This window comes from Bubalus kerabau, chromosome 7 (genome assembly GCF_029407905.1).
Source record: "Bubalus kerabau isolate K-KA32 ecotype Philippines breed swamp buffalo chromosome 7, PCC_UOA_SB_1v2, whole genome shotgun sequence".
Lineage (NCBI taxonomy): Eukaryota > Metazoa > Chordata > Mammalia > Artiodactyla > Bovidae > Bubalus > Bubalus kerabau.
This window is the reverse complement of record NC_073630.1, coordinates 66,007,825-66,029,755: the sequence shown is the minus strand read 5'-3', so window position 1 is coordinate 66,029,755 and position 21,931 is coordinate 66,007,825. Positions and strand designations below refer to the sequence as shown.

General features: G+C 37.7%; 1 long non-coding RNA gene across 1 annotated transcript; it reads left to right on the top strand.

Moving 5' to 3' along the window:
* The first annotated feature begins 241 nt into the window (after window positions 1–241).
* LOC129657227 (uncharacterized) lies at window positions 242–16,045 on the top strand. Its single transcript, XR_008716622.1, has 4 exons — window positions 242–521; window positions 14,637–14,671; window positions 15,141–15,491; window positions 15,921–16,045. It is a non-coding gene; the product is annotated as an uncharacterized LOC129657227 (long non-coding RNA).
* Window positions 16,046–21,931: the final 5,886 nt, after the last annotated feature.

Below are 21,931 nucleotides of genomic sequence, written 5' to 3'. Positions count from 1 at the left end.
TGTGTTACATTTTGGTAATTTGAAATATTTCAAACTTTTTCATTATTATTATATTTATGATAATCTGTGATCAGTGACCTTTGATGTTACCCTTGTAGTTTGTTTTGAGATGCCATGAACCACATCAATATAGGACAGCAAACTTATCTCAGCAAATGCGTGTCTTCTGATTGCTCCATTCCCTTTCTCTCTCCCTCTCCTTGAGTCTCCCTAGTTTCTGAGACAGAAAGATATTGAAATTAAGTCAATTAGTAACTTTATACTGACCTCTAAGTGTCCAAGTGAAAGGATAGTCACACATCTCTCACTTTAAGTCACAAGTTAGAATGATCAAGCTCAGTGAGGAAGGCATGAAGAAGGTCAAGAATGGCCAAAAACTAAGCCTCTTGTACCAAACATCCAGGTTGTGGATGCAAAAGAAATGTTCTTGAATGAAATTTACAGGAGCAGGAGGACTGAGAGGAGCTACTCCACGTCCGAGGTCAGGAGGGGCAGCCATGAGGAGATACCCCTCATCAAAGGTAAGGAGCAGCTGCGTTTTACTGGAGCAGCCATGAAGATACCCCACATCAAAGGTAAGAGAAACCCAAGTAAGAGAGTAGGTGTTGCGAGAGGACATCAGAGGGCAGACACACTGAAACCATAATCACAGAAAGCTAGCCAATCTGATCACACAGACCACAGCCTTGTCTAACTCAATGAAACTAAACCATGCTGTGTGGGGCCACCCAGGACAGGCGGATCATAGTGGAGAGGTCTGAAAGAATGTCGTCCACTGGAGAAGGGAATGGCAAACCACTTCAGTATTCTTGCCTTGAGAATCCCATGAACAGTATGAAAAGGCAAAATGATAGGATACTGAAAGGGGAATTCCCTGGGTCAGTAGGTGCCCAATATCTACTGGAGATCAGTGGAGAAATAACTCCAGAAAGAATGAAGAGATGGAGCCAAAGCAAAAACAATACCCAGTTGTGGATGTGACTGGTGATAGAAGCAAGGTTTGATGCTATAAAGAGCAATATTGCATAGGAACCTGGAATGTCCGGTCCATGAATCAAGGCAAATTGGAAGTGGTCAAACGAGATGGCAAGAATGAACGTCGACATTCTAGGCATCAGCGAACTAAAACGGACTGGAATGGATGAATTTAACTCAGATGACCATTATATCTACTACTGTGGGCAGGAATCCCTTAGAAGAAATGGAGTAGCCATCATGGTCAACAAAAGAGACCAAAATGCAGTACTTGGATGCAATCTCAAAAATAACAGAATGATCTCTGTTCATTTCCAAGGCAAACCATTCAATATCACAGTAATCCAAGCCTATGCCCCAACCAATAACACTGAAGAAGCTGAAGTTGAATGGTTCTATGAAGACCTACAAGACCTTTTAGAACTAACATCCAAAAAAGATGTCCTTTTCATTATAGGGGACTGGAATGCAAAAGTAGGAAGTGAAGAAACACCGGGAATAACAGGCAAATTTGGCCTTGGAGTATGGAATGAAACAGGGCAAAGACTAATAAAGTTTTGTCAAGAGAACGCACTGGTCATAACAAACACTCGCTTCCAACAACACAAGAGAAGACTCTACACATGGACATCACCAGATGGTCAACACCAAAATCAGATTGATAATATTCTTTGCAGCCAAAGATGGAGAAACTCTACATAGTCAGCAAAAGCAAGACTGGGAGCTGACTGTGGCTCAGATCATGAACTCCTTACTGCCATTTCAGACTTAAATTGAGGACAGTGGGGAAACCACTAAACCATTCAGATATGACCTAAATCAAATCCTTTATGATTATACAGTGGAAGTGAGAAAAAGATTTAAGGGACTAGATCTGATAGAATGCCTAATGAACAATGGACAGAAGTTCGTGACACTGTACAAGAGACAGGGATCAAGACCATCCCCATGGAAAAGAAATGCAAAAAAGCAAAATGGCTCTCTGGGGAGGCCTTACAAATAGCTGTGAAAAGAAGAGAAGTGAAAAGCAAAGGAGAAAAGGAAAGATATAAGCATCTGAATGCAGAGTTCCAAAGAATACCAAGGAGAGATAAGAAAGCCTTCCTCAGTGATCAATGCAAAGAAATAGAGGAAAACAACAGAATGGGAAAGACTAGAGATCTCTTCAAGAAAATTAGAGATACCAAAGGAACATTTCATGCAAAGATGGGCTTGATAAAGGACAGAAATGGTATGGACCTAACAGAAGCAGAAGATATTAAGAAGAGGTGGCAAGAATACACAGAAGAACTGTACAAAAAAGAACTTCACGACCCAGATAATCACAATGGTGTGATCACTAACCTAGAGCCAGACATCCTGGAATGTGAAGTCAAGTGGGCCTTAGCATCACTACGAACAAAGCTAGTGGAGGTGATGGAATTCCAGTTGAGCTATTCCAAATCCTGAAAGATGATGCTGTGAAAGTGCTGCACTCAATATGCCAGCAAATTTGGAAAACTCAGCAGTGGCCACAGGACTGGAAAAGGTCAGTTCTCATTCCAATCCCAAAGAAAGGCAATGCCAAAGAATGCTCAAACTACCGCACAATTGCACTCATCTCACATGCTAGTAAAGTAATTCTCAAAATTCTTCAAGCCAGGCTTCAGCAATATGTGAACTGTGAAATTCCAGATGTTCAACCTGGTTTTAGTAAGGCAGAGGAACCAGAGATCAAATTGCCAGTATCTACTGGATCATGGAAAAAGCAAGAGAGTTCCAGAAAAACATCTATTTCTTCTTTATTGACTATGCCAAAGCCTTTGACTGTGTGGATCACAAATCAACTGTAGAAAATTCTTCAAGAGATGGGAATACCATACCACCTGACCTGCCTCTTGAGAAACCTGTATGCAAGTCAGGAAGCAACAGTTAGAACTGGACATGGAACAACAGACTGGTTCCAAATAGGAAAAGGAGTCCGTCAAGGCTGTATATTGTCACCTTGCTTATTTAACTTATATGCAGAGTACATCATGAAAAACTCTGGACTGGAGGAAGCACAAGCTGGAATCAAGATTGCCAGGAGAAATATCAATAACCTCAGATATGCAGATGACACCACCATTATGGCAGAAAGTGAAGAGGAACTAAAAAGCCTCTTGATGAAGGTGAAAGAGGAGAGTGAAAAAGTTGGCTTAAAGCTCAACATTCAGAAAACGAAGATCATGGCATCCGGTCCCATCACTTCATGGGAAATAGATGGGGAAACAGTGGAAACAGTGTCAGACTTTATCTTTTTGGGCTCCAAATCACTGCAGATGGTAATTGCAGCCATGAAATTAAAAGATGCTTACTCCTTGGAAGGAAAGCTATGACCAACCTATATAGCATATTGAAAAGCAGAGATATTACTTTGCCAACGGAGGTCCGTCTAGTCAAGGCTATGGTTTTTCCAGTGGTCATGTATGGATGTGAGAGTTGGACTGTGAAGAAAGCTGAGTGCCAAAGAATTGATGCTTTTGAACTGTGGTGTTGGAGAAGACTCTTGAGAGTCCCTTGGACTGTAAGGAGATCCAACCAGTCCATCCTAAAGGAGATCAGTCCTGGGTGTCCATTGGAAGGTCTGATCCTGAAGCTGAAACTCCAATACTTTGACCACCTCATGTGAAGAGTTGACTCATTGGAAAAGACCCTGATGCTGGGAGGGATTGGGGACAGGAGGAGAAGGGGACCACAGAGGATGAGATGGATGGATGGCATCACAGACTCGATGGACATGAGTTTGAGTGAACTCCAGGATTTGGTGATGGACAAGGAGGCCTAGTGTGCTGTGATTCAAGGGGTCACAAAGAGTCAGACACGACTGAGCGACTGAACTGAACTGAACTCCAGTGAACACATGAATAATAAGAAAGGAAAGTAAGCTTATTGGTGATATGGAGAAAGTTGTTATGGTCTGGATAGAAATCAAAACAATCACAACATTCCCTTAAGCCAAAGCCTAATCCAGAGCAAAGCACTAACTCTTCAATTCTATGAAGGCTGAAAGAGATGAGGAAGCTGCAGAAAAAAAGAAAAAGCTTAAAACTTGCAAAGGTGGATTCATGAGGTTTAAGGAAAAAAAGCCATCTTCATAACATAAAATACAAGATGAAGCTGCAAGTACTGATGTAGAAGTCGTTGCAAGTTATCTAGAAGATCATGCTAAGATAATAAATGAAGGTGACCACATTAAATACTAGATTTTCAATGTAGATGAAACAGCTTTACATTGGAAAGAGATATCATCTAAGACTTTCATAGCTAGAGAGGAGAAATCAAAGCCCAGCTTCAAAGCTTCAAAGGATAGTTTAACTCTCTGTTAGGAGATAATGCAGCTGGTGACTTTAAGTTGAACCCAATCTTCATTTACCATTCCAAAAATATGAGGGCCCTAAAATTTATGTTAAATCTGTGCTACCTATACTTATCAATAAAACAACAAAGTCTGTATGACAGCACATCTGTTCACAACATGATTTTCTGAAAATTTAAGCCCACTGTTGAGAGCTACTGCTGAAAAAGAAAAGATATTTCTTTCAAAAAATTACTGCTCACTGACAATGCACTTCATCACCCAAGAGCTCTAATGGAGATGGACATGGCTGCTGCTAACACAACATCCATTCTACAGCTCATGGCTCAAAGTGTAATTTCAGCTTTCAAGTTTTATTACTTTAGAAATACATTTTGTAAGGCTGCTGCTGCCAAAGATAGTGATTCCTCTGATGAATCTGGGCAACTAAATTGAAAATTTTCCAAAAAGGACTCACCATTCAAGATGCAATTAGGAACATTCATAATTCATGAGAAGAAGTCAAAATATCAACATTGACAGGAGCTTAGAAGAAGTTGATTCAAATCCTTGTAGATGACTTGGGTTCATTCTTCAGTGGAGGTTCCTGCCACTGCAGATGTGATGGAAACAGTAAAAAAAAGGACTAGAATTCAATGTGGAGCCTGAAGATATTACTGAATTTCTGTAATCTCATGATAAAACGTTAGGGGATGAAAAATTGCTTCTTATGAATGAGCACAGAAAGTGGTTTCTTGAGATGGGATCTACTCCTGGTAAAGATGTTGTGAACATTGTTGAAATGACAAGGGATTAGAAATATTATATAAACTTAGTTGCTAAAGCACCCTGGGTTGGGAAGATACCCTGGAGAAGGAAATGGCAACCCACTCCAGTATTCTTGCCTGGGAAATCCCATGGACACAGGACCCTGGCAGGCTACAGCCCTTGGGGATGCAAGAGTCAGACATGACTTAGCTGCAAAAGCACCATGAAAATAGCATCAGAGTTTGTGAGTATTCACTCCAATTTTGAAAGAAGTTTTACTGTATGTAAAGTTTTATTAAGCATGTTACAGAGAAATTGCTCTTTAAAGGAAGAATCAATGAATGAAGAAAACTTCACTGTTGTCTTATTTTCAGAAATTGCTACAATCATTCCTAACCTTCAGCAGCCACCACCCTGACAACAATGAGGCAACCATATATGATCCAGTAATCCCACTTCTGGGCATATATTTGGACAAAACTATCATTCAAAAATGATACATGCACCCCCATGTTCATAGAAGCACTAGTTACAAAGGCCAAGACATGGAAACAGCCTAAATGTTGATCAACAGATGAATGGGTAAAGTAGATGTGTACATATCTACAATAGAATAGTACTCAGCCATAAAAAAGAATGAAATAATGTCATTTGCCGCAACATGGGTGGACCTAGAGATGATCATACAAAGTGAAGTGAGTCTGAAAGAGAAAGACACATATCATACAGTATAAAACATGACACAAATTAACTTATTTATGAAACTGACAGACTCATGGACGCAGAGAACCTATTTGTGATTGCCAAGTGGGAGGGGAAGAAAGGGATGGAGTGGGGGGTGAGAATTAACAGATGCCAACTAGAATTAATAAGCAACAAGTTCCTTCTGTACAGTACAGGGAACTATGCTCAATTTCCTGTAAAGAAAACCATAATGAAAAGAATCCAAATGAAAAAAAAATAATGAAAAAGAAAAACAAAATGTGTGTGTATGTAACTGAACAATTTTTCTGTACAGTAGAAGTTAACACAACATTGTAAATCAATTATACTTCAATAAAAATAATTTTTTTTAAAATGAGACAACCAGTGAAAGATAAAGACTAAGAAGATTGTTAGCATCTTTTCAGTGATAAAATATCTTTATTAAAATATGCAAATTGTTTTTTTAGACATAGTACTATTGTACAATTAACAGACTATAGTATAGTGTGACCATAACTTCCATGTGCCCTGAAAACCAGAAATTCATGTGAATCGCTTTATTGCAATTTTTGCTTTATTATAGTGGTCTGGAACTGAATCCATAATACCTCTAAATTATGCCTGAATATAAACAAGAAATTATTTTTATTAAGCCAATTTTATTAATAGTAACAGATTGTGTGGACCTCTGCCCAAAATAAAGAGAGGTTCTCCAGCATAGCAGAAAAGATTTAGAATCATACATATGTGTGTGCTCAGTTGCTTTCAGTTCAGTTCAGTCACTCAGTCATGTCCGATTCTTTGCAACCCCATGAATCGCAGCACTCCAGGCCTCCCTGTCCATCACCAACTCCCGGAGTTCACTCAGACTCATGTCCATCGAGTCAGTGATGCCATCCAGCCATCTCATCCTCTGTCGTCCCCTTCCCCTCCAGCCCCCAATCCTTCCCAGCATCAGAGTCTTTTCCAATGAGGCAACTCTTTGCATGAAGTGGCCAAAGTACTGCAGTTTCAGTTTTAGCATCATTCCTTCCAAAGAAATCCCAGGGCTGATCTCCTTTAGGATGGACTGGTTGGATCTCCTTGCAGTCCAAGGGCCTCTCAAGAGTTTTATCCAACACCACAGTTCAAAAGCATCAATTCTTCGGCACTCAGCTTTCTTCACAGTCCAACTCTCACATCCATCCATGACCACTGGAAAAACCATAGCCTTGACTAGATGGACCTTTGTTGGCAAAGTAATGTCTCTGCTTTTCAATATGCTATCTAGGTTGGTCATAACTTTTCTTCCAAGGAGTAAGCGTCTTTTAATTTCATGGCTGCAGTCACCATCTGCAGTGATTTTAGAGCCCAAAAAGATAAAGTCTGACGCTGTTTCCATTGTTTCCCCAACTATTTCCCATGAAGTGATGGGACCAGATGCCATGATCTTCGTTTTCTGAATGTTGAGTTTTAAGCCAACTTTTTCACTCTCCTCTTTCACCTTCATCAAGAGGCTTTTTAGTTCCTCTTCACTTTCTGCCATAAGGGTGGTGTCCAACCCTTTGCGACCCCATGGACTGTAGCTCATCAGGCTTCTCTGTCCATGGGATTACCCCGGCAAGAATACGGAGTGGGTTGCCATTTCCTCCTCCAGGGGATCTTCCCAACCCAGAAATCATATACACATTTCCTGCAGCTTCTACATTGGCAGCAAGATTCTTTACCATTGAGCCACCTGGGAAGCCCAAGAATCATACAATCTGTATTTGAACCCTACTTCTACCACTATGAAAACGTTGTGTAAGTGAATTTTTGCTAACTAAACTGAAATATTCTGAGTTTGCATGCAAGTTCAGTCATGTCCAACTCCTTACACCCCATGGACTGTAGCCCACCAGTCTCCTCTGTCCATGAGAAGTTTTCAGGAAAGAATACTGAAGTGGTTTGCCATTTCCTTCTTTAGGAAATCTTCCTGACCCAGGGATCAAGCCTACATCTCTCCTGTCTCTTGAATTGGCAGGCAGATTCTTTACCACTAGCACCACCTGGGAAGTGCCGCTTCCTAATTATGACTTTAGGAAAGTTATTCTACATTTCTTGCCTGACAGCTTAATTGGTAAAGAATCTGCCTGCAATGCAGGAGATCCTGGTTGGATTCCTGGGTTGGGAAGATCCCTTGGAGAAGGGAAAGTCTACCCACTCCAGTATTCTGGCCTGGAGAATTCCATGGACTTAGTCCATAGGATCGCAAAGAGTCAGACATGACTGAGTGACTTTCATTTCACTTCATTCTACATTTTTCATCCCATCCTACCTGGCATGGGTGATGAATTTCAATTTTTCATTTAGTTCTAAACCTCTGATACTATAGTTGTTAGTTAAATTCAATCATTACAAATTAATAATATGTTAATCAGCATGCTCCTTACATAAAAATAAAAAAAGGCACAGTTTGTTCTCTATATTAGGCTTGTTACCCTGACGTAGCAATTTGGATAGATAACTCCAAAAATTTGTGAGATGACAAGCTATTTAAATATAATTGCCACCCATTTACCTTCTTTCCTTCCTTTCTTTCTCTCTGAATAATTTAGCCATTAGGAGGAGGCAAGCAAGGAAGGTGTCAGTGTAGGCTGGGAAGAGTGTGGCCATTTGGAGTGATGAAGAGTGTGTCTGCTCATTGGCAGGTGCTCTGCAGGTCGACAGCAGAGCCTAAGCAAGGGGATAACATCTTCATAAGTAGTAAGGAGGTGGTGGCAGCAATGGGAGATTGGAAACATACTGGAAGGATGAATTCACTAAGGAATACATTGAAGATTATGCAATCGCTGCTGAATTGGAATTGAAGGAATCAATATGACTAGATAGATAAATATCTCCTATGTCCACTGAGAAGGCCTGGAGCAGCGACACCCCAACAGAGACAAACACTAGGTATAGTGTTCAGATACTGGTTTCTAAATACATATTTCCATTAGAAGAAACTAGAGTTCCTTGATGAAATGATCAATTTAAAAGCTCAAGCTAAGAACTGAACTGAAGAAAATTGAAAAAATTAGCCTGGAAAATCTTGTATTAGAAAGAAGAAAGTGTTTGAAAAATAATGAAGACCTTAAAGAACAAAAATTTTAACTTAAAAATATTATCTAAATAAACCTACCTGCGCTTCATGGGGTCGCAAAGAGTTGGACACGACTGAGCGACTGATCTGATCTGAAGGAGACAAAAGACCAGTATACAGAAAACTATAAGATACTCATGAAAGAAATAAAAAACAAGACAAACAGATGAGAAGTATATCATGTTCTTGTATCAATATTGTGAAAATGACTGTACTACCCAAAGCAATCTATAGATTCAGTGCAATCCCTATCAAATTATCAATGGCATTTTTCACAGAACTAGAGCAAAAAGTTTCACAATTTATATGGAAACAAAAAACACCCCAAATAGCGAAAGCAATCTTGAGAAAGAAAAATGGAGCTGGAGGAATCAACCTTCCTGATTTCAGACCATACCACATAGCTACAGTCATCAAGACAGTATAATACTGACATGAACACAGAAATATAGACCAATGGAACAAGCTAGAAAACCTAGAGATAAACCCGGGCACCTGTGAACACCTTATCTTTGACAAAGGAGGCAAGAATATACAACAGGAAAAAGAGTGTCTCTTCCATAAGGGGTGCTGGGAGAATCAGACAGCTATATGTAAAAGAATGAAATTAGAACACTTCCTAACACCATACACAAAAATAAATTCAAAATGGATTAAAGATCAAACTAGAAGCTGTAAAAGCCTTAGAGGAAAACACAGGACATTATTTGACATAAATCACAGCATAATTTTCTCTACTCACCTCCTAGATTAATGCAAATAAAAACAAAAATAAACAAATGGGACCTAATTAAACTTAAAAGCTTTTGCACAGCAAAGGAAACCATAAACAAGAAGAAAAGACAACCCTGAGAACAGGAGAAAATAATTGCAAATGAAGCAACTGACAAATCCCCAAATATACAAGCAGTTCATGTAGCTCAAATCAGAAAAACAAACAACCCAATTAAAAAATAGGCAGAAGACCTAAAAAGACATTTCTCCAAAGAAGACATACAGATGGCTAATAAACACATGAAAAGGTGCTCAACATCGCTCATTATTAGAGAAATGCAAATTAAAACTATAATGAGGTATCTCTTCATACCTGTCAGAATGGCCATCATCAAAAAATCTACAAACAATAAATGCTGGAGAGGATGTGGAGAAAAGGTAACCTTCTAGCACAGCTGGTGGAAATGTAAACTGATAGAGCCACTGTGGAGAACAGTATGGAGATTTCTTTAAAAACTAGGAGTAAAACTACCATATGACCCAGCAATGCAATATCTGGGTATATATCCTGAGAAAACCATAATCGAAAAAGACACATGTACTCCAATGTTCACTGCAGTTCTATTTACAATAACTAAGACATGCAAGCAATCTAGATGCCCATCGACAGATGAATAGATAGAATAAGTTGTGGTATATATATACCACAACTTATTCTATCTATTCATCTCATGGGATATTACTCAGCCATAAAAAGGAACAAATCTGAGTCAGTGAGGTGGATGAACCTAGAGCCTGTTACACAGAATGAAGTGTCAGAAAGAGGAAAACAAATATTGTATAACAATGCATATGCATGGACTCCAGAAAAATTATATTGACAAACCTGTTTCCAGAGCAGGCATAGAGATGCAGACATAGACTTATGGACATAGTGGGGGAAGGAGATAAATTGAGAGGGTAGCATTGACACATATACATTACCATGTGTAAAATAGATAGCTAGTGGGAAGTTGCTGTATAACACAAGGAGCCCAACCTAGCGCTCTGCTGCTGCTGCTGCTAAGTTGCTTCAGTCATGTCCAACTCTGTGTGACCTATGACAACCTAAAGATGTGGGATGGGTTGGGGGGGTGGGACAGAGACTCAAGAAGGAAAGGACATCAGTATACTTATAGCTGATTCACTTTGCTTTACAGAAAAAACTAACACAACATTGTAAAGAAATTATCTTCCAATTTTTAAAAAGTAAAAAATAAATAAATAAATAAGTGGGAGAGTATGCCCATTGAGACTCTCTGGCCATATTTAGAACAATTTGAATAACAAATAATGACTATTTCCCTGGTGGATCAGATGGCAAAGAGTCTGCCTGCAATGCAGAAGACACACATTTGATCCTAGGTTGGGAAGATACCCTGGAGAAGGGAATGGCTACCCACTCCAGTATTCTTGCCTGGGGAATTCCATGGACAGAGGAGCTGGTGGGCTATATAGTCCATGGGGTTGCAAAGAGTTGGACACAACTTAGCAAATAACACTTACTTTCATTTTTCATTTAGTAAATAGTCATTAGCAAATTAAAAGCCATTTACAAAAATATGAATCTGTGAATCCATACTAATATAAATGAATGAATGAGTGCCGATAAGAGAAAGCATTTTCTCTTGGCATAATTTCAACTAATAAATATGAAGTAAATCATAGAATTAGAAAAATCACAATATGCTATAGTAATATCAATTTACCCAAGATATATCAGTGGATGCTAAAATGAATAAAGTTTGATGTACAGTGGGAACGTATATAGTCTCACAGTCACTCTCTAAAAAATACTTATTAATCACAAAAGGACACATGAGTAATTTTACATGGAGAAACATAGCAGATGTCACTTTAATCAAATGGTCAAGTTAACATCACGCATAACTAGATAAATTAAAATTTTGTACCACCTAACTAGAAACAGTGAAAAGAAGACAGCGTTGTTTCTCTGATATTATTGCCCAAAAAATGCATAACCTGAATCTAATCATGGAAAAACATCACGCAAAATCCCAACTAAAGAACATTTTACAAGGTAACTGACTCTCATCTTCAAAAATTATTCACATCAGGAAAGGCAAGGACAGACTGAATAACTGTTTCTGATTGAAAGGCATTAAAGAAATTGTAACCTGCACTCCTGGTTTAAACTCGGGAAAACTGGTGAACTTTAAAAAGGGTCTATAGAATCAATGATGATAATATATCAATATTAATTTTGATAATTGTGATTATGTAGGAGAATGTCCTTGTTTATAAGAATTATACACCAAATTATTTGGGCATAATGTAATATTATACCATCAACTAATCCTTAAATAACTAGAGGAAAACTAAATTTTTTGTATTCTTATAAATTTTATCTGTTTGAAATTATTTCAGAATTTCAATTATTTATTTAAGTTATTTTATTAAATAATTTAATTTAATGTAATATCACAAAAGCCAAAAGCTGGAGATAGCCTAAAAGTCCATCAATAGTATGAACAAGTTGTAGTGCATTTATATGACATAATACCGATAGTTAAGTAAATGCAATGAAATACTGATGCATGCAATAATAGCGATGAATCTCATAGGCATTATGCTAAGTGAACTAAAATAGACACAAAAGGATAATTACAGTATGATTTTGTGTATAAGAAATTCTAAAACATGCGAAACTGTACATAATAATAGAAATCAGGTCTGCCTGATTCTGGAGGATGTGATAGCAAGAGGGACTGACAGCAAATGGGCACAGCAGAAGTTTTTGGAAGGATGGAAATGTGCTATGTTCATTGGGATGGTAGTTAAGCAGGTGTATACTGTTGATAAAATTCTAAATCTTAATTTTATCATATAAAATTATATCTCAGTTACTGTTGACTTTAAAATAAACTAAAATATTGCCAAAAAAAAAAAAGCAACAAAGGAAAAACCTGTAAAACATCAATAAAAAAAATTTAAAAAGCAAGTTGCAACTGTTCTCTTTGGAAGCATTTAAATAAACAATCCTGTGAAAGGGTAAATTACCTGTTTATTTACTTAAATTTAATGAGCTAGCAAATGTAATAAGCTTATAAGTATTTAATTTACTTATCTCTCTTTATTTTAAGGTTATGTATTTAATAAAATCCTATTATAGAAACAAAATTTCTAAACCCAACCACTTCATTATGTAAATGTATTGAAAGTTTGCCTTATCCTAATAACTAAGCTTAATTTTAATTATGCATTGTTGCAACAATGTTGTTGTGTTTTAACACTAAACAATTCAATTCACATAATGATGGGAGCAAATGGCTTGATTGGCCGTTGGTCAAGGAAAGGAATTCTGTGACTTCATCATCTACATCTCCTATAAAGTTTTTGAAATATTCTACACCAAAATCTTTGACTCTGGTGTACCTGAACACACCTTATTCTATTCTAACATTGAAAGCATTTTTAATTGCCAAAGGACTAATATCCTTTAGGAGCAATATCCCAAACATTCAAGAGGACTCTGAAAGTGTTAGTTACTCAGCCGTGTCTGACTTTTTGCTACCCCATGTCCTGTCCAACCTCCTCTGTCCATGGAATTCTCTGGGCAAGAAAACTGGAGTGGGTTGCCATTCCCTTCTTTAGGGGGTTTTCCTGACCCAGGAATGGAATCCGGGTCTCCTACATTGCAGGAAGACTCTTTACCATCTGCCTGCAATGGAGATATAGGAACATATAATGTGAAATACAGAGAAAAGGGAAAATGATTTGTGTTAAGTGCATCATACAAGAGAAGCATTGCAAGGCTTTATACTAGCTGGGCCTTAGATTAGGCTATGATCTGCTACTGCTGCTGCTAAGTTGCTTCAGTCGTGTCCGACTCTGTGCGACCCCATAGACGGCAGCCCACCAGGCTCCTCGTCCCTGGGATTCTCCAGGCAAGAACACTGGAGTGGGTTGCCATTTCCTTCTCCAATGCATGAAAGTGAAAAATGAAAGTGAAGTCGTTCAGTCGTGTCCGACTCTAGCGACCCCATGGACTGCAGCCTACCAGGCTCCTCTATCCATGGGATTTTCCAGGCAAGAGTACTGGAGTGGGGTGCCATTGCCTTCTTCTAGCTCCTTGTAAAACATTCCAAAGTGTCAATAAGCTGTTAAGAGCTGATATCTTGAAAGTCTACTCATAACCCATTCCTTTTAAAAGAATTCTTTTCAGACTGATTATACTGGAATAAAAGAGAAAAGACATCTATGATTTAAATATTAAAAATTATGCACCATATTTTGCTCCTCAGTTCATGGGTGGATTATTCAGTGTCTTTAAGAGCTACCCCTAAATTATTTAAAAGAAACTAAAGTAATCTAAATTCTTCTGCTGCCTGAATTATTTAGGACATAAATGTTTCCTGTTGAATGTTTCTGTGGTCACATATTGTGTCTTGGCCTAAGTGAATAAAATTAGCTTTAATGCAATAATACAAAAGCAATGTTTAGAAATAATACATGAAGTAATTGTCTTTTTTTTTATAAAAATGATGAAGTAGATATTGGCAATAATATACATTTCTTAATTTTTTTTCAGTAAAGGCTTATGCCAAAAAGAAATGCTCCCCTCTCTCTCTCTGTCTTTCACTTATTTCTCTTTTGCCTTATATGACAGTCAATTACAATGAAAATTTCTCTGTCAGGTTTTTAGCTCATTTCTAAATCTGCCATTCCTGGTTCAGGTTTCCTATTACAATATTTTATATTAGCAATAATATTCTTACCAGTGTGGCCAATTATCTTGCTGAAGAGAAGTTGGCAATCTGTCATTTGATGTGAAATTCAGTGCATTCTCTCTGGAGTGTAGCTTTGATTATATTGCTAAGCGATAAAGCTGTACTTTATTTGTCCCACAGGCTTAGGAACATCTACCTTAAAGCCTCTAGAAGCCTCATTTTTTGTAATTAAATTTAATTGTCTCTCATTTACTGGCACTTATAGCAAATCTATAACCACGTGGTTTGAGTTTCAAATTTTATTTCTCTTTTCATCTTCTTATAGGTTAGAAAGATGGGAGAAAGGAGAGGAGTAGTCAGGTAAAAGTTCCAGACTCATAGGACAGCATGAAAAATAAGAATGTGGAAACGACTTAATGAATCAAAAAGGGAATATGAAGGCAATAATGACATTATTTTGTTCTTTAAAGACTCTCTTGAATTAAATTGACATATTCCTGAATTGAATAGTAGTTTAAATGTAATGAACGTCCTTGGTTAGTGGTTTATGATTTCAATTAACAGAAGGCAACTTGAGACACATGAAGAAAAATAAAAATATAGCTTAGACTGATGGAGGAGGTAGAATTTGCTAGATAGACATGGATATTTTGCAGAATCCAAGGGTAGTGACTCCAGGTCTCCAAAGAGACTGCAACAAGGAATTGGAAACCTGGAGTCCATAGGTTCGCACAGTCCCGTGACTGAGGGACTAAGCAGCAGCAGAGCTCTCGCTGCACTCCTAACTTGCTCCTCTCTGGACTTGCTTTTTATTTGTCTGTCTCCATAGAACCTTGAATATTCACTGGAAGGACTACTGCTGAAGCTAAAACTCTGATACTTTGGCCACTTGATGCAAAGAGCTGACTCATTGGAAAAGACCCTGCTGCTGGGAAAGATTGAAGGCAGGAGGAGAAGGGCACGACAGAGGATGAGATGGTTGGATGGCATCACCGACTCAATGGACATGAATCTGAGCAAACTCCGGAAGACAGTGAAAGTCTGGGAAACCTGGCGTGTTGCAGTCCACGGGGTCGTTAAGAGTCAAACATGACTTAGCGACTGAACAACAACAGATCAGCTTCCCAGTCTACACGGCATGTAGACTTTGGCTAGTCCAGAGTTCCCAAGGTTAGCTCTGGTATGTTCAGGAGAAGCCCACACTCACCTAAAATTGCCTGGAGGAAGAATCTTACAAACTTGTTGAGCCAAATGCCTTCCCATGATCCAAGCAACCTATCAACAAGGATTTCATTATGTGGCTTTGGGGACTCGGGTTTTCATAGGTTTCCTTAGCAAAGGAGAGATTATTGGTTCATGAGCTGGGCAGATACTTACTATATATGCACCATAGAAACCTGTAGCTAAACCACTGTAAAGCAAATTATCCTTTTAGGTCATGTTCTTTAACTAGCATTCTGAAGTACTTTACTAAAGTAAAGTAAATTTTAAAGTAATTTACTGTAAACTGAGAAGGAATTCTATATTTTGCCTATACAAATAGAAGATACTTTGTACATTGAATGTTCAATTTTCTTTCTCCAATATCTACTTTGTCAATATATTTCAGTTTTTTATATCTGAAACATAATTTCCCATATTTCCCTGAAGTTACCATTAACAACGAGGTGGAGAGTCCACTGTCAATTTATCATGACCTATTTTTCCCTTCCAAAGTCATTTCTAGGACTATAGGTAAGCACTGTAAAGGTAAGGACTATATTCTATAATTCCCACCATCCTCTCCTTGGCCCGGTTCTGAGTTAGGACTTGCCAATGAGAAGCATTTTCATGAGATTTGTATGAAGTGATTATTTTTCCAGAGGCAGTTTCTTTCAGATGTGTGGACAAACATGAGACCCACAGTCTTCCTAGGGAACCCAAGAACCACCAGCCTCACCACTGAAACCTGAGCAGGTTGTTGGGACCTTCCTGGAGATGCTCAAGAATTCCAGAAGCTTTCAGATGAGAACTTAACCATCTACTTGAGGTTTCAGGCTGAGGTCTTAAATTGTGGCTCCCTTGACCCCAACTCTTTCAATAATTGTGTACTGCTTTAATTTATATATTAAATATTTTATACCTAGAATACACAAAATATCTGTGTTCTCCATTGCACCACATCTTATAAAAAGATAATTGTAATCTGCTATCAGCTTTATTTTTCATAAGCTCTAATATGTACTATCCTCCTGAGTCCATGGTCTAGCCACTCTAAAACTAAATTCAAGATCCTCAGTTGCATCATGTTCATCTTAAATAATACTTCTGCTTATATGATGTAGAATCTAATCACTTTCACTCATAGTGAACAAAATTTTCAAATTCAGAAGTCCCACAAAACATTGCTTATATTACTTTTTAGAATAATATAATGTCATTACTTTCAAAAATGTCATTTGCCCTGAATATATCTGAAAGCCAGTGGGAATGAAACTTGGCAACAGTCATAAGTTAGTCTTAAAGACTGACAGTTCAGTCATCATCAAAAAATTGCCTTTAAAACTTCTGCCTTTCCCTTTAATGTACTACTTTGGATGTGACTGTCAATCCAAGTGTGTCCCCTAAGTTTTCAGGGATAAAGTATCTTTTTTTTTTTTTAAATACATTCAGAACTCCTTTGGAACCCTTATTGCTGCCTACTGATAAGGTCCTTAGCATGTAACACATGACTCATCTTCCCATACTTTCCTGGTAAGTATTTGTTTTTATTAAAACTAGTTTTGACTGCTGGATTTGCCTTGGATATTGAATTTGTATTAAGTTCACATCAGAGCACTGGGAGGAATAAGCACAGTGTAAATAAATCAAATCCAATGAATAAAGCATTAGGTGGGCCGTGCAACGGGACAGAAGTATCAGTATGTTTGTAGGAAATTCAATACAAGATGAATGGTTTGGGAAAACATGTGCACAACTAGGAAAGTGCTCCAAATGAGCAGCCCAAAGGCAGGAAGTCTTTCATTCACCAGCGGCCCATCCAGCTCGAGTTTCCATGGTCTGTGAAACCCAGTTGCTGAAGCTCTCTTTTCTCTTTGAAACCAAAGGCACTGAGTTCTACTATGAATTTCACACATTAAAATAAACATGTCCACAGTTAGCTGATTATTCTCTGGGCTAGAATTTATGAAAGTTATGAGATGAAGCTTATATTTAATTAAAAGATGTTGGTGAGGATAGATTCACAATTATCAAAGGTTTTCTGAAAGTCTTTCAGCAGAATCTGACACCCAGCAGTGGGCTGTGCTATATTGTTATATCCCTAGTTAGAGTTTCAAGCAAAAAATTTGTTTTTCAAATGGCAGTAATTTCCTTAACTCATTTTCTTACTATAGAACAATGTCTACTAAAACAAAAACAGGATTCCAGGATGTGGTATGTCAAGAAGTGAAAAGTAGTAATGCATATTTCACCACCATGCACAACCTTTCAGACCATGAAAAATGTCACTACCTTTAATCCAGATCTGCAATATTGGCAAGAATTTGAAGATGTCTGTAACACTAAAAAACAAAAATTGATAATTTTATTTCAATTACATTTAATTTTCATGTGTTGATTAACTTTACTGTTTACTATGTAGAGAAAAAAATGTATGAACCTAATTACATGTTTCTATTTTTAACCAATTTTTCCTATATCTTAGGCAGATATACCTCAAATTCCAAAGCATGTTCACCTAGTCAAAATGCAAATTTTGACTTTTTAGAGACTATATTTCAAACTACCAGGGAAATGTTTTGTATATTTTCTGAATATTGTGAAGCATCATATTTTTAGAAAAAATTCTAGTTTATCACTTGGCTTTTCTTAAGATAGCAATATGAGGAGAAAGAAAACATGAAAGAAAATAAGAAATTTCTATTCCCACATGCTGAACTAATCTTCAAAGAAGAGGAAAAGGCAGAAAAAAAGAGCAATGGAGGATGATGGCAGGAGGCTGTCATCTGCTCAGAGAAAGTTGAATAAAATTTCTTTTAGGGAAGAGTTAGAGCATCTTCCCCCACAAGCTGTATATAAGAGGCAACAAAAATTTCAAAAGAGAGCTCCTGTCTACATCAGATCTCAGGAGACATTTTACTAAAAATTTACAGTCAAGTTCCTTGTCCAAAACATTGAATCACATGAGTTTGTTCAGATCTCAGAATGTCAAATCTTCTACTCTATACTTGAGCTCATAATCTATAGTGCCACCCATATGCAAAAAAAAAAAAAAAATCTAGAAATACTAGTAATCTTTGTGTTAAGACTGCCTGGGCAAGGACGAATTGATAGAATTTTTTGAGCAATACCGTGCAAATGCAGTCAGGGAAATTATCTGGGGGAAAGTCATATTTATACTTGCCATGAATTTTTGTTCATATTTGTTCACTGGATTGTTATTTTAGCCCATAACATCACTGAATAATTCAATTTAAAACCTCTTTTAAAGTTGTCAGATGAAACGTCAATACTAGTACATTCCACCAAGCCATATCTAAATCCTATGTTACTTTTCTTTAATAAATACAACCAGGTATTCAGTGCGAGGCCAGCCTCAGACTCAGGACCATGCTCATCCCTGTGGACTCAGGCACCGGACTTGTTCCAGCACCAGGTTGGGCCCAGGGGACCCAAGCTTCAGAGCTGCCCCTACAAAGACAGTCTGTAGGCCCACCCCTATGAACCCAGACACCAGACCCACCTACCCATTGACCAGACAGTGCAATTCTCATAAAAATTCCAATAGCATTGTTTTGCTGAAATAGAAAATATATAAATATACATCGATTCTAAAATTCATTTGGAACCAAAAAACTCTGAATAGTCAAAGAAATCTTAAGAAAGAAGCAAAAAGCAGGAGACATTATACTACCTGATTTCAAAGTATATTACAAAACTATAGTAATCAAAATAGCATGACACAGGCATTAAAACACACACACACACACATACCCCAATGGAACACAATAGAAAGCCCAGAAATAAATCCACATGTTTTGGTCAATTGATCTTCAACAAAGATGCCAAGAACACACAACGGGGAGGAGAAGGTCTCTTTAATAAAGAGTGCTGAGAAAATTGGATATACACATGAGGAAGAATAAAACTAGACCCTTATCTCACTCCTATACAAAATCAACTCAAAATGAATTAAAGTTTGAAATATAAAACCTGAAAATGTAAAACTATTATAAGGATTAGAGAAAATGCTTCTTGACATTGGTTGGCAATTATTTTAAACATCTGACCCCAAAAGTACAGACAACAAGAGCAAAAGTAGACAAATAGGACAGCATCAAACCAAAAAGCTTCTGCACAGTGACGAAATAATCAACAGAGTGAAAGGACAACCTACATAATATGAGAAAAGATTTGCAAACCACACATGCGATAAGGACTTAATATCCAAAATACATAAGGAACTTAAGTCAATAGCAAGAAAACAAATAACCTGATTTAAAAATGAGGAAAAGATGGAATAAATGTTCATTCAAAGAAGAAATAAAACGGCCATCAGGCACAGAAAAAGGTGCTCAACATCACAAATCATTAAGAACGTAAAAATAAAGATGAGATGTTGTCATCTCATATCTGCCAGAATGGTTTTTATCAAAAAGACCAGAGATAAGTTTTACAAAGGTGTGGAGAAAAGGGAGTACTTGTGTATTATTAGTTGGAACATAAACTGGTGTGGTTGCTATTGAAAACTGTGCTAACATTCCTAAAATACAAATAGAACTACCATATAATTTAGCAATACTACTTCTGGGTACATATCCAAAGGAAATGAAGTCAATGTCTCAAAGAGATACCAGGGTCTTTTGTTCATTGCTGCATTATTTGTAGTAGCCAATATATGGAAACAATCTAAGCATCCATTGATGGATGAATGAAAAGAGAAAATGTGGTACTTATATACCATGAAATATTATTATTTAACCTTAGAAAAAAAGAATTCTTGTCATTTGTGACAACATGGGTGGACTCAGAGACTATTCTGCTCAGCAAAATGTCAGGCACAGAAAGACAAATACTGCATGACTCATTTATATTTAGAATCTAGAGAGTTTACATTTATAATTATATTCATGATGTATATACAAAAGCAGAGAGTAAAATGGTGGTGACCAGGAGCTGAGGGCCAGGAGATGTTGGTCAGAGGACACAAAGTTTCAGTTATGTAGAATGAAAAATTTCTGAAGATCTAATGATAGTCACTATAGACAACAACACTATATGTATTTGAAGTTTGCTAAAACACTGGATCTTAAATCTTTTTATCATTTGTTTCAATAGGCTTCCCAATGGCTCATCAGATAAAGAGTCCACCTGAAACACAGGAGAAACAGGAGATGTGGATTTGGTCCCTGGGTCAGGAAGATCCCTTGGAGAAGAGAAATGACAACCCACTCCAGGACGCTTGCCTGAAAACTCCCATGGACAAGGAGACTGGTGGGCTACAGTCCATGGGGTCACAAAGATATTATATTATATATTTGAATGTTGCTAAGAGGCTGAATCTTAAATGCTTTTACTGTACACACACAAAAAGATAACTGCAAGGTGATTAAAAACAGTTAATTAATTTGACTGTAGTAATAATTTCAAAATGCATACATATTTCAAAATATCACAAGGTACAGTGTAATCATGCACGGTTTTTTATTGGTCAGTTATACTTCATTCAGTTCAGTTCAGTCGCTCAGTCGTGCCCAACTCTTTGCAACCCCATGGACTGCAGCACACCAGGCCTCCCTGTACATCATCAATTCCCAGAATTTACTCAAACTCATGTCCATTGAGTCAGTGATGTCATCCAACCGTCTCATCCTCTGTCATCCCCTTCTCCCACCTTCAATATTTCCCAGCATCAGGGTCTTTTCAAATGAGTCAGCTCTTCGCATCAGGTGGCCAAAATATTGGAGTTTCAGCTTCAACATCAGTCCTTCCATGAATATTCAGGGCTGATTTCCTTCAGGATGGACTGGTTGGATCTCCTTGCAGTCCAAGGGACTCTCAAGAGTCTTCCCCAACATCACAGTTCAAAAGCATCAATTCTTCAGTGCTCAGCTTTCTTAATAGTCCAACTCTCACATCCATACACGACTACTGGAAAAACCATAGCTTTGACTAGATAGACCTTTGTTGGCAAAGTAATGTCTCTGCTTTTTAATATGCTGTCTAGGCTGGTACGACTGAGCAACTGAAATGAACTGAACTGAACTGAACTGAGGTTGGTCATAATTTTCCTTCCAAGGAGTAAGTGTCTTTTAATTTCATGGCTGCAGTCACCATCTGCAGTGATTTTGGAGCCCAAAAAAATAAAGTCTGACACTGTTTCCACTGTTTCCCCATCTATTTCCCATGAACTGATGGGACCAGATGCCATGATCTTAGTTTTCTGAATTTTGAGCTTTAAGCCAACTTTTTCACTCTCCTCTTTCACTTTCATCTAGAGTCTCTTTAGTTCTTCTTCCCTTTCTGCCATAAGGGTGGTGTCATCTGCATATCTGAGGTTATTGATATTTTTCCTGGCAATCTTGATTCCAGCTTGTGCTACCTCCAGCCCAGTGTTTCTCATGATGTACTCTGCATATA